The sequence below is a fragment of the Pongo pygmaeus genome, chromosome 1, assembly GCF_028885625.2.
Source record: "Pongo pygmaeus isolate AG05252 chromosome 1, NHGRI_mPonPyg2-v2.0_pri, whole genome shotgun sequence".
In the NCBI taxonomy this organism is placed as follows: Eukaryota; Metazoa; Chordata; class Mammalia; order Primates; family Hominidae; genus Pongo; species Pongo pygmaeus.
The window spans coordinates 140991473-141004840 of NC_072373.2; the positions used below are offsets into that span (position 1 = coordinate 140991473).

The window sequence follows — 13368 nt, forward strand, 5'->3', positions numbered from 1 at the left end:
CAGTCCCTCTCATGACCTGCTGGCTCCATGTTGATAGGTCGAATGGTCAATTCTCCATCCTCATTTTATTTTATGTCTCAGCAATATGACAAAGATAATTATCCCCCTTCTTCCTAGATTCTTGTGAACTTTAGAAACTATGAGACAATAAATGTTTCAGTTCACTACATTTGGAGGGTATTTCTTATGCAATATCAAATAATTAATACAGAAACTTTTACCTGACTTGGAAGAGCATAGATTGTTATTGTCTGTTTGTTGTTGTTGTTGTTGTTGTTGTTGTTTTCAGACAGAATATCTCCCTGTCACCCAGGCTGGAATGCAATGGTACAATCTCAGCTCACTGCAACCTTCGCCTCCCAGATTCAAGCGATTCTCCTGCCTCTGCCTCCTGAGTAGCCGGAATTACAGTCACATGCCACCATGCCCGGCTAATTTTTTGTATCTTTAGTAGAGACAGGGTTTCATCACATTGGCCAGGCTGGTCTCGAACTCAGACCTTGTGATCTGCCCACCTCGGCCTCCCAAAGTGCTGGAACTACAGGCGTGAGCCACTGCATCCGGCTATTGTCTCCTTTTTGTCTTTATATAAACTGAAACATACACAATGTTTTGCTTTATGATTGACTTCCTTAACTCAATATTATGTATTAAAATATATGTGAAAGCTTTTGGGTTCTGTAATAATATTTCACTACAGATACTTAGGAGTGGAAGTATTCAATATATAGTATGCATTTTTTCACCTCATAGTACATAATATCAAATAGATTTTTAATATGATTGTCACAATTTATACTCTCATCAGCAATATTAAGACTCCCCAATGCTCCACATTCTTGCCATCATTTGGATATGTCAGCCTTTTGGATTATAGTCATTCTAGTGGGTACATGTAGGTTTCATTCACAGTTTAATTTGATTTTCCTTGGGAATAAAAGACAATTATGGAAGTTGAACATGTGTTCATGTTTGCTGTTCATTAGGATATCTTCTTTTGGATGAGCTTATTTAAGACTTTTACTTCTTTTTTTTGTAGATTTGAAGACTGCATTACATATTCTAATTATATATATAATATGTTTTTAATCTTTGATTTGCCTTTTCAGTCTCTTAATTATATCTTTGTCAGTTCTTAATTTTAATGTAGTTAAACATATTGACATTTTGTTTATACTTAATATTATAGTTTTGTATCAGTTTTCCAATCTGGAGAATGTGAAAATAATGTCATTGACTTTTTTTTTCTAAAAGTTTGATTGTTTTATCTTCCACATTTAGATCTATAATCCATTTGGAATTGATTTGTCTTTAATGTCACGAGGGTAAGAACCAGTTTTTATTTCTTTCTAACCTGTGTATAGAAGGCCTAACACCATTTATTGAGAAGATTATCCTTTCACTATCATTACCATAAATCAACTCACTATATGTATAAGTCTGGCAATTACATTGAATATATAGATATATTTGTGGAAAAATTAGACTCATAAAATAGTCAGTCTTCCAATCCATAATCACGACATGTTCCACCATTTACTAGCCCTTTTAATTCTCTCAGAAATATTGCATAGTTTTCAGTATATAGTCCTTGGCATATTTTGTTATATTTATTTCTATATTTTATTAGATAAGTAAATTACTTTGAAGCATAAATACACATATAGAAAAGTGGACACATCATAAATATACAGGTCTGTGGATTTGAACAAACTAAATATATTCAGAATGCCAGCACCCAAAGAAAATTCAGAATACAACAGTTTCCATGAAGCCCTCTTCATGCTCTACCACCTCCTCCTACAGCCATCAAAACTACTATCCTGCTTTGGTACTTTAGGCGAATGGAATCTTAGAGTACATGTTTCTTAGCATCCAGTGTCTTTTACTCAATAATAAACATGTAAGATTGGTAGATATTTTTGGGTTTAGCTGTAGGTCAATTGTTCTCATTGCTCTATAGTGTTTACTATATGAATATATCATGAACTATTTATCGCTCAACTCTTGATGAACATTTGAGTGCTTTCACTTTTATGTCTAAATCTGGTGTCTGTGGTTACACAGAGTTTTCCATTATATTCCTATGTCATTTGCTGGTTTTCCAGGGCCAGCTGAGATGATGCTGTGTCACTGACAGATCCATTCCAATAGGACTTTCCCAACCATAATGAAGAAGACCTCTCAGTTTGGGGTTGGCAGTTTAACATGAGATAGAATTGGACATAGTGCCTCATCTACCCTCACTCCCAAATGTAAGACAATTGAGAAAGCACATTTGAGTGTAGTAGATTTAGTTAAAGATTTAAGTGTTGGAAGTTTTCTTCCTAAGATTTCTCTGACCATCATAACTTTGAGGGTAACCACAGCCCTTCACTCCACAATAGCCCAGCCCACTTCTACCTTGCTAGTTTCAATCTGTCTTCTCCCATATTCTATCCTCTTCCCTCTACTCACTACCTTGTTTTTCAAAACAAACAAAATTTTTTAACAAAGCAATTTCATAGTCATTTTTTCTTGCTTAGGTATCTGCTGAACTTAAATTGTTGGAGCTATGCCTCTTCTCCAATATGCATTTCAAGTTTATTTCCAAAAACATACATTTCCCTCTCTATCAGGAATTTTGGAGCCTGACATTAATATTAAACAATGAACCTTATTTTTTACATTTTTACACCAAATGTGCAAACAATACAGATAAAAAGGCAACAGTTTTGATGAGTAATGGTTTGAGAATTTGGTCAAATATTAATATTTCTGACAATTAACACAAAAGGAGGCTTGACATAACTCTGAATGGGTATTGTTTGGTTGGAAGAAAACTGATAGTAAATTGATGTCTCCCACCTTCTCCATTAATATAATTTTTTTTTCCAAACCCAAATATGAGATTGGGCCATCATTAACTTTCATAATTCAGGATGTTACCCTCCCTGTGTCCATGTGTTCTCATTGTTCAACTCCCACTTATGAATGACAACATGTGATGTTTGGTTTTCTGTCCCTGTGTTAGTTTGCCGAGGATGATGGTTTCCAGCTTCATCCATGTCCCTGCAAAGAACAAGAACTCATTCTTTTTTATGGCTGCATAGTATTCTATGATGTACATGTGCCACATTTTCTTTATCCAGTCTATCATTGATGGGCATTTGGATTGGTTATAAGTCTTTGCTATAGTAAATAGTGCTGCAATAAACATACGTGTGCATGTGTCTTTATAGTAGAATAATTTATAATCCTTTTGGTATATACCCAGTAATGGGATTGCTGGGTCAAATGGTATTTCTGGTTCTAGATCCTTGAGGAGTAGCCACGCTGTCTTCCACAATAGTTGAACTAATTTACACTCCCACCAGCAGTGTAAAAGCATTCTTATTTCTCCACATCCTCTCCAGCATCTGTTGTTTCCTGACTTCTTAATGATCACCATTCTAACTGGCGTGAGATGGTATCTCATTGTGATTTTGATTTGCATTTCTCTAATGACCAGTGATGATGAGCCTTTTCTCATATGTTTGTTAGCCACATAAATGTCTTCTTTTGAGATGTGTCTGTTCATATCCTCTGCCCACTTTTTGATGGGGTTGTTTGTTTTTTTTTTTCTTGTAAATTTGTTTAAGTTCCTTGTAGATCCTGGATACCAGATCTTTGTCAGATGGATAGGTTGCAAAAATTTTCTCCCATTCTGTAGGTTGCCTGTTCACTCTGATGATAGTTCGTTTTGCTGTGCAGAAGCTCTTTAGTTTAATTAGATCCCATTTGTCTATTTTGGCTTTTGTTGCAATTGCTTTTGGTGTTTTAGTCATGAAGTCTTTGCCCATGCCTATGTCCTGAATGGTATTGCCTACGTCTTCTTCTAGGGTTTTTATGGTTTTGGGTTTTACATTTAAGTCATTAATCCATCTTGAATTAATTTTTGTGTAAGATGTAAGGAAGGGGTCCAGTTTCAGTTTTCTGCATATGGCTAGCCAGTATTCCCAGCACCATTTATTAAATAGGGAATCCTTTTCCCATTGCTTGCTTTTGTCAGGTTTGTTGAAGATCAGATGGTTGTAGTTGTGGGTGTTGTTTCTGAGGCCTCTGTTCTCTTCCATTGGTCTATATACGTGTTTTGGTATCATAGCATGCTGTTTTAGTTACTATAGCCTTGTAGTATACTTTGAAGTCAGATAGCACGATGCCTCTAGCTTTGTTCTTTTTGCTTGGTATTGTCTGGGATATACGGGCTCTTTTTTGGTTCCATATGAAATTTTAAGTAGTTTTTTCTAGTTCTGTGAAAAAAGTCAATGGTAGCTTCATGGGAATAGCATTGAATCTGAAAATTACTTTGGGCAGTATGGCCATTTTCAAGATATTGATTCTTCCTATCCATAGGTATGGAATGTTTTTCCATTTGTTTGTGTACTCTCTTATTTCCTTGAGCAGTGGTTTGTAGTTCTCCATGAAGAGGTCCTTCACATCCCTTGTAAGTTGTATTCCTAGGTATTTTATTCTCTTTGTAGTAATTGTGAATGGGAGTTCACTCATGATTTGGCACTCCACTTGTCTATTATTGGTGAATAGGAATGCTTGTGATTTTTGCACAATGATTTTGTATCCTGAGACTTTGCTGAAGTTGCTTATCAGCTTAAAGAGATTTTTGGGCAGTGATGATGCTGTTTTCTAAATAAGCAATCATGTCATCTGCAAATAGAGACAATTTGACTTCCTCTCTTCCTATTTGAATGTGCTTTATTTATTTCTCTTGCCTGATTGCCCTGGCTGGAACTTCTAATATTATGTTGAATAGGAGTGCTGAGAGAGGGCATCCTTGTCTTGTGCCAGTTTGCAAAGGGAATGCTTTCAGCTTCTGCCCATTCAGTATGATATTGGCTATGGGTTTGTCAGAAATAGCACTTATTGTTTTGTGATATGTTCCATTAATATCTAGTTTATTGAGAATTTTAGCATGAAGGGGTGTTGAATTTTATTGAAGGCCTTTTTGGCATCTATTGAGATAATTATGTGATTCTGTTAATATGATGGATTACGTTTATTGATTTGCATATGTTGAACCAGCCTTGCATCCCAGGGATGAAGCCAACTTAATCTTGGTGGATAAGCTTTTTGATGTGCTGCTTGTTTTGGTTTGCCAGTATTGAAGATTTTCACATCGATGTTCATCAGGGATATTGGCCTGAAATTTTCTTTTTTTGTCGTGACTCTGCCAAGTTTTGGAATCAGGATGATGCTGGCTTCATAAAACAAGTTTGGGAGGAGTCCCTCTTTTCCTATTGTTTTGAATAGTTTCAGAAGGAATGGTACCAACTCCTCTTTGTACCTCTGGTAGAATTTGGCTGTGAATCTGTCTGGTCCTGGACTTTTTTTGGTTGGTAGGCTATTAACTATTGCCTCAATTTCAAAAGTTGTTATTGGTCTATTCAAGGATTTGACTTCTTCCTGGTTTAGTCTAGAGAGGGTGTATGTGTCCAGGAATGTAGCCATTTATTCTAGATTTTCTAGTTTATTTGTCTAGAGGTGTTTATAGTATTCTCTGATGGTAGTTTGTGTTTCTGTGGGATCAGTGGTGATATCCCCTTTATCATTTTTTATTGTGTCTATTTGATTCTTCTCTCTTTTCTTTTTTATTAATCTGACTAGTGTTCTATTTTTTTAACTTTTTCAAAAAAACACCTCCTGGGTTCATTGATTTTTTGAAGGGTTTTTTGAGTCTCTATCTCCTTCAGTTCTGCTCTGATCTTAGTTATTTCTTGCCTTCTGCTAGCTTTTGAATTTTTAAGTAGTTTTTTCTACTTAAAAATTGCCCTTGCTTCTCTAGTTCTTTTAATTGTGATGTTAAGGTGTCAATTTTAGATTTCTCTTGCTTTCTGATGTGGCCATTTAGTGCTATAAATTTCCCTCTTAACACTGCTTTAGCTGTGTCCCAGTTAAAAAGATTCTGGTATGTTGCCTCTTTGTTCTCATTGGTTTCAAAGAACTTCTTTATTTCAGCCTTAATTTCATTATTTACCCAGTAGTCATTCAGGAGCAGGTTGTTGAATTTCCCTGTATTTGTGCAGTTTTGAGTGAGGTTCTTAATCCTGACTTCTAATTTGATTGCACTGTGGTCTGAGAGACTGTTTGTTATGACTTCCAATCTTTTGCATTTGCTGAGGAGTGTTTTACTTCCAATTATGTGGTTGATTTCAGAATAAGTACTATGTGATGCTGAGAGGAATGTATATTCTGTTGATTTGGGGTGGAGAGTTCTGTAGACATCTATTAGGTCTGCTTGGTGCAGAGCTGAGTTCAATTCCTGGGTATCCTTCTTAATTTTCTGTCTCGTTGATCTGTCTAATATGGACAGTGGGCTGTTAAAGTCTCCAACTATTATTGTGTGGGAGTCTAAGTCTCTTTTTAGGTCAGATGTTCCTGTATTGGGTGCATACATATTTTGGATAGTTAGCTCTTCTCGTTGCATTGATACCTGTACCATTATGTAATGCCCTTATTTGTCTTTTCTGATCTTTGTTCGTTTTAAGTCTGTTTGGTCAGAGACTAGGATTGCAATCTCTGCTTTTTTTTTTTCTTTTCATTTGCTTGGTAAATTTTTCTCCATACCTTTATTTTGAGCCTATATGTGTCTTTGCATGTGCAATGGGTCTCCTGAATACAGCACACCAATGGGTCTTGACTCTTTATCCAATTTGCCAGCCTGTTTCTTCTAATTGGGGCATTTACCTCATTTACATTTAAGGCTAATATTGTTCTGTGTGAATTTGATTCTGTCATTATGATGCTACCTGGTTATTTTGCACATTAGTTGATGCAGTTTCTTCATAGTGTTGATGGTCCCTATATTTTGGTATGTTTTTGTGGTGACTGGTACCAGTTTTTCCTTTCCATATTTAGTGCTTCCTTCAGGAGCTCTTGTAAGGCAGGCCTGGTGTTGACAAAATCCCTCACCATTTGCATGTCTGGAAAGGATTTTATTTCTCCTTCACTTATGAAGCTTAGTTTGTCTGGATATGAAATTCTGGGTTGAAGATTCTTTTCTTTAAGAATATTGAATATTGGCACCCACTCTCTTCTGGCTTGTAGGGTTTCTGTAGAGAGATCCACTGTTAGCCTGATGGGCTTCCCTTTGTAGGCAACCTGACCTTTCTCTCTAGCTGCCCTTAACGTGTGTTTCTGCATTTCAACCTTGGAGAATCTAACGATTATGTGTCTTGGAGTTATTCTTCTCAAGGAGTATCATTGTGGTGTTCTCTATATTTCCTGAATTTGAATGTTGGCCTGTCTTGCTGTTCTCCTGGGTAATATCCTGAAGTGTGTTTTCCAACTTAGTTTCATTCTCCTCATCACTTTTGGGTAGACCAATCAATCGTAGTTTTGGTCTTTTCATAGTCCCATATTTCTTGGAGGCTTTGTTCCTTCCTTTTTATTCTTTTTTTCTCTAATCTTGTCTTCACGCCTTATTTTAGTAAGTTAATCTTCAATCTCTGATATCCTTTCTTCCACTATTGATTTGGCTATTGATACTTTTGTATGCTTCAGGAAGTCCTCGTGCTGTGTTTTTCAGCTCCATCAGGTCATTTATGTTCTTCTCTAAACTGGATATTCTAGCTAGCAGTTCCCATAACCTTTTATCAAGGTTCTTAGCTTCCTTGCATTGGGTTAGAACATGCTCCTTTAGCTCAGAGGAGTTTGTTACTACCCACCTTCTGAAGCCTACTTCTGTCAATTTGTCAAACTCCTTCTCTGTCCAGTTTTGTGCTCTCGCTGAAGAGGAATTGGGATCATTTAGAGAAGAAGAGGCATTCTGGTTTTTGGAATTTTCAGCATTTTTGTGCTGGCTTTTCCTCATCTTTGTGGATTTGTCTACCTTTGATCTTTGAGGCTGATGACCTTTGGACTGGGTTTTTGTTGGTGGGGGGGTCCGTTTTGTTGATACTAATGTTATTGCTTTCTGTTAGTTTTTTTCTCATGGTTAGGCCTCTCTTCTGCAAGTCTGTTGCAGTTTGCTGGAGGTCCACTCCAGACCCTGTTTGCCTAGTATCACCAGCAGAGGCTGCGCAACAGCAAGGATTGCTGCCTGCTCCTTCCTCCAAAAGCTATGTCCTAGGGGGGCACCAGCCTGATGCCAGCTGGAACTCTCTGGTATGAGGTGTCGCTGTTGGGAGGTCTCTCTTAGTCAGGGACCCACTTGAGGAGGCAGTCTGTTCCTTAGCAGAGCTCAGCGTTGTGCTGGGAGAATCCTCCTTGTCAGGATCCACTGCTCTCTTCAGAGATGGCAGGCAGGAACATTTAAATCTGCTGAAGCTGTGCCCAAAGCCACCCCTTGCCCCAGGTGCTCTGTCCCAGGGGGATGGGAGTTTTTTTTATCTATAAGCCCCTGACTGGGGCTACTGCCTTTCTTTCAGAGATGCTCTGCCCAGTGAGGAGGAATCTAGAGAGGCAGTCTGGCCACAGCTGCTTTGCAGTGCTGTGTTGAGTTCCACCCAGTCCAAACTTCCCAGCCTCCTTAGCACTGTCAGGAGAAAAATCGCCTACTCAAAGCTTCACTAATGGTGGATGCCCGTCTCCCCACTAGACTCCATTGTCCCAGGTCAACTTCAGACTGCTGTGCTGGCAGTGAGAATTTCAAGCCAGTGGTTCTTAGCTTGCTGGGATGTGTGGGAGTGGGACCCGCTGAGCAAGACCACTTGGCTCGCTGGCTTCAGCCTCCTTTCCAGGGGAGTGAACAGTTCTGTCTCGCTGGGGTTACAGGTGCCACTAGCATACAAAAAAAAAAAAAAAAAAAAATCCTACAGCTAGCTCGTGTCTCCCCAAACAGCTGCCCAGTTTTGTGCTTGAAACCCAGGGTCCTGGTGGTGTAGGCACAAGAGGGTATATCCTAGTCTATGGATTGCAAAAACCGTGGGAAAAGCATAGTATCTGGGCTGCATAGCACAGTCCTTCAGGGCTCCCCTTGGCTGAGGGAGGGAGGACCCCGGCTCCTTGCACTTCCCAAGTGAGTCAACACCCCCACCCTTCTTCTCCATAGGCTGTACCCACTGCCTAATCAGTCCCAATGAGATGAACAGGGTACCTCAGTTGGAAATGCAGAAATCACCTTCTGCGTTGGTCTCACTGGGAGCTACAGACCAAAGCTGTTCCTATTCGGTCATCTTGCTGGATCTAAGACATGTTGAGCATTTTTTATATACTTGTTGGCCATTTGTATGTCTTCTTTTGAGAGATGTCTATTCATATATTTTGCCCATTTTTTAAATAAGATTGTTTGTTTGTTTTTGAGTTGAGACGTTTGTATATTCTGAATATTAGTCTTTTGTCGGTTGAATAGCTTGCAAATACATTATCCCATTACATAAGATGACTCCCCTTTCTGTTGATTTTTTCCTTTGCTGCACAAAAGCCTTTTAGTTTAACAGTCTAATTTGTCTATTTTTGCTTTTGTTGAGTGTGCTATTGAAGTTTTATCCATCAAATTTTTGCCTGGACTGATGTCCGCAAGTGTTTTCCCTATGTTTTTCTGTGATAGTTTTACAGCTTGGGGTCTTACATTTAAATATTTAATCCATTTTGAATTGATTTTTCATACAGCACATTAATATCCACATTTCCCAGCATCAATTATGAACATACATTCCCCAATGTATATTGCTGGCCTCTGTGTCAAAAATAAGGTGACTTTAAATATATAAATTTATTTCTGAATTCTCTATTCTGTTCCATTGGTCTACGTGTCTGTTTTTTACTGTCAGGTCATTTTTTATAAAATTAAAACTCAACCCATTTCACATAAGTGACATGAAAGGAAATTCTTCATGGATAAAAGTTTGAAATCTTCCATTGTGCAATCTTGGGTTACATATTTCAGTGTTCAGTGCTCCATTCTTCCACTCCTCTCCAGGCCTTTGCTTTTATGCTTTGAGTGCAAGTCAGTCTTACCCACTAGATTAAGTCCAGTTTAGGGCAGTACCTGTGTCTAATTAATCTTCATACACTTCTCAGCACCTAGTACAGTGCTGTGCACGCAGTATATTTGCTCTCTATACACATACGTGCATATGGTTGTTTTTCTAGCTTGCAGGTCTTGCTTCCATTTGATATGAGACTCAGTGACCCCAGCTGAATCACTGAGTCCCTCTTGCTATGCACTCTACAGCCAGCTGCATAGAGCTCTTTGTGTGAAAATAAGCTTATTATCAAAACATTCCACACCTGAAATTCAGTCTGTTCATTGGATGCTAATATTGAGACTGCTAGGCATATATACATTAATTATTGCATCATGTAATAATACTAAACTGTGAATTAATTTGATCTGTGACCATCTACTTGAAGGATTCCATAGACTGCAAACCAAGTGAACTGAAAAGTGAGGAAATGATGCTTCCTCATCCCCACCATCTACATGAAAAATCCCCTAGATATTTTTTCCCAGCTGTCTGACATAAAAACAAAAGGCACAAAAACTGTCCCCAACACATTGCACTAAACAGAAAAGAGTAGTTTTCTTAACATCTAGTCCATTTCCCAGAATTGAAGAGCTTGTCCCTGCTTTCACTTTCAATTTGGGGCAGTTGGCAGTTTGAGTCTTTCTGAGAATTTGTCCATTATGTCTAATTTAATTTGTTGACATACAGTTGTTGATAGCATTACCTTAAAATCTTTTTTATTTTTGTAAGGTCAGAAGTAATGTCCCCCTTTTCATTCTTGATTTTGGTAATTTGAGTCTCCTGTTCTTCGGCTGGGTTTTTTGTTTTGTTTTGGCCAGTCTAACAAAACAGTTTTGTTTTGCCAATTTTGTTGATCTCTTCTAAGAACAGCTTTTGATTTTATTGATTTTCTCTACTTTTGTCTTATATTCTCTATCTCATTAATTTCTACTCTTAATTTCCAAAATTCTTTATTATTTTCTTCTTTCTGCTAGCTTTGGATTTAGTTTGCTCTTCATTTACTAGCATCTTAAGGTAAAAGGTTAGGTTATTGATTTGAGTTCTAATATTTTCTTACTAATTGCTCTAGAATGTATCATATATGTAATTTATGAGAATGTATCTCACATTTATGCTAAATCAATTCCAGTGAGACAATTTTTACTCTTATAAGTCTAAAATTACTAGTTTTTCTCACTTTTTTGATATTATTAAATATGTTAAATATATGTTCAAACAATACAATACATTGTTATAAATTAATTCATACGATTTTATGTCTTTTAAAGAAGCTGAAGAGGAAGGTATAAATGTATAGAGCTTGTTATGTTAACTTACAGTTTCAGGTTCTCTTATTGTATTCCTGGGGGTTCGAGTTAACGTCTGCTGTCATTTCTTTATTCCAATGCAGCTTCGCTCCTACTGTTCTCTCTTGTCCTGTTCTTGTTAAGTATATCACGTTTCTATATGTTATGGGCCTGAAACACAATTATATACATATTGCCTTATATAACTGTCTTTTAAAAATTAGTTAAAAAGAGAAATAAGAAGAAATATGCATTTATACAGTCTTTTATAACTATATAATTATCTTACTGGTGCTCTTTGTTTGTCCATGTGGATGTGTATTGCCATCTGGAGTCATCTGCTTTCTGCCTGAAAACCTTCTTTTATTAATAGTATTTCTTGTAAAGTCAGTCATCTAGTAGTAAATTTTATTTATGTTTCCAGGCTTGAATCTCCCCCTGGCCCACACTCTTTTTCAAATAAAGTCAGTTTCTGTGGGAAAAGCTTTGGAGCTCTGATTTTATAGACTGCCTCTCTCTCTCTCTGGAAAATATCTCTGAGCCATGACCCCTTCAACTGGGCAGAGGTGGTAGCTTCTGCTCTTTGCCAATTGCCCCTCCCAACATGGAAAAACCACCCTACAAGTGAACCAGAGTGAGGGTGACAGGCCAGGGTTTCTCATTCTGCCATTCCTGAGCTAAAGCTGAAATCTTGTTGCAAAAATTATAACTGAGAATATTATTATGTGAAAGAGATCTGGCCTGACTCTATCTTACTTCTAACCTCCAAGCTGTCCTTGTTCATCCCTGAGCATAGGCCGAACTGACATTGGAAGGAATTTAGTCAGCCTTTTCCCAAAATAAAACCCCTTCTTCCCTGAGGACTAGACTGACTTTGCAAGATTAACAAATCAGCCATGAGATTAGAAATTATGTTCTGAGAGTCATGCAGCTAGAGGCCACAAGATTCCAGACCTTTCCAGTTGCCATCCAGGTCAATAAACTGGCTCATCTGGTCTTGTGGCCCCCACCCAGGAACCAACTCATGCAAGAAGACAGCTTTGATGCCCTATGATTTCATCCCTAACCCAGCCAATCAGCACTCCCCACTTCCCAACCTCCTACCCACCAAATTATCCTCAGAAACCCCCATACACACATTTTCAGGGAGACTCATTTGAGTAATGATAAAACTTGAGAATCCCATACAGCCAGCTCTGCGTGAATTAAACGCTTTCTCTACCGCAATTCCCCTGTCTTGATAAATAAGCTCTATCTAGGCAACAGGCAAGGAAAACCTGTTGGGCAATTACGGAGCCTCTGCTCTATGAGTGGGACTGGGAAAGGTTGGGAGCCCTTGACTTCTGGTCACACTCACCAGAAATTTAGTCTTTACAACTCACTATTGGAGGGGATGAAAAATTCTGGTGGACTGGCACTCCTGATGGGATATGTTATCCCTGCTCAGAATATGAGAGAAGAGGCAGCTCCACCTTCTTTCCATAGCCCCCAGTAGTGGACCTTTTGTCAGCCCAAACTGAAAATGAGGATGAAGAGGCCCAAGGGTCAAGTGCCACAGACTCTTGTTATTCTTACCAGAGTTATAGGAGCTCTCCTTGAATAGATGTTTCATTGTGATGTATGTTTCCAGGACAATTTGCAGAGATTTTAAATGGTTCAAATAATTTTGACAGATGTAAGAATGTTATGCTCTAAAAAGTAAAAGACTTTAAAGTAGTTTTAATAATAAAGGAGCTACAGTGTTAAGGAAGGATGACAGAAAGAGTTTAGATAAAATTATTTTACAAAGTATGAATGAGAAAAGACACTATATCTGCAATTTATATACATCTAATATATAATGTTAATGTGTAAGTAAGAAATGCTTGGCCAGGCCTGGTAGCTCACACTTGTAATCCCAGCACTTTGGGAGGCCAAGGTGGGTGGATCATCTGAGATCGGGAGTTCGAGACCAGCCTGACCACCATGGAGAAACCCCGTCTCTACTAAAAATACAAAATTAGCCAGGATAGTGGTGCATGCCTGTAGTCCCAGCTACTTGGGAGGCTGAGGCAGGAGAATTGCTTGAACCCAGGAGGAGGAGGTTGCGGTGAGCCGAGATCGTGCCACTGAACTCCAGCCTGGGCAACAAGAGTGAA

At 38.2% G+C, this 13368-nt stretch overlaps 1 protein-coding gene across 2 annotated transcripts in view; it reads right to left on the reverse strand.

Annotated features, from left to right (window-relative positions):
• Positions 1 to 221: 221 nt before the first annotated feature.
• Positions 222 to 13368, reverse strand: part of LOC134738342 (putative uncharacterized protein encoded by LINC00596) — a 75246-nt gene continuing 62099 nt past the window's right edge. Inside the window, exons 3-4 of one of the 2 annotated variants that reach the window (XR_010124035.1) lie at positions 11262 to 11401; positions 222 to 593 (exon numbers count right to left, since the gene is read on the reverse strand). The gene's annotated coding sequence lies outside the window, so the exon portion shown is untranslated. Of the gene's footprint in view, positions 594 to 11261; positions 11402 to 13368 lie in introns of those variants that run through there. The other variant, XR_010124042.1, reaches the window with a different exon arrangement.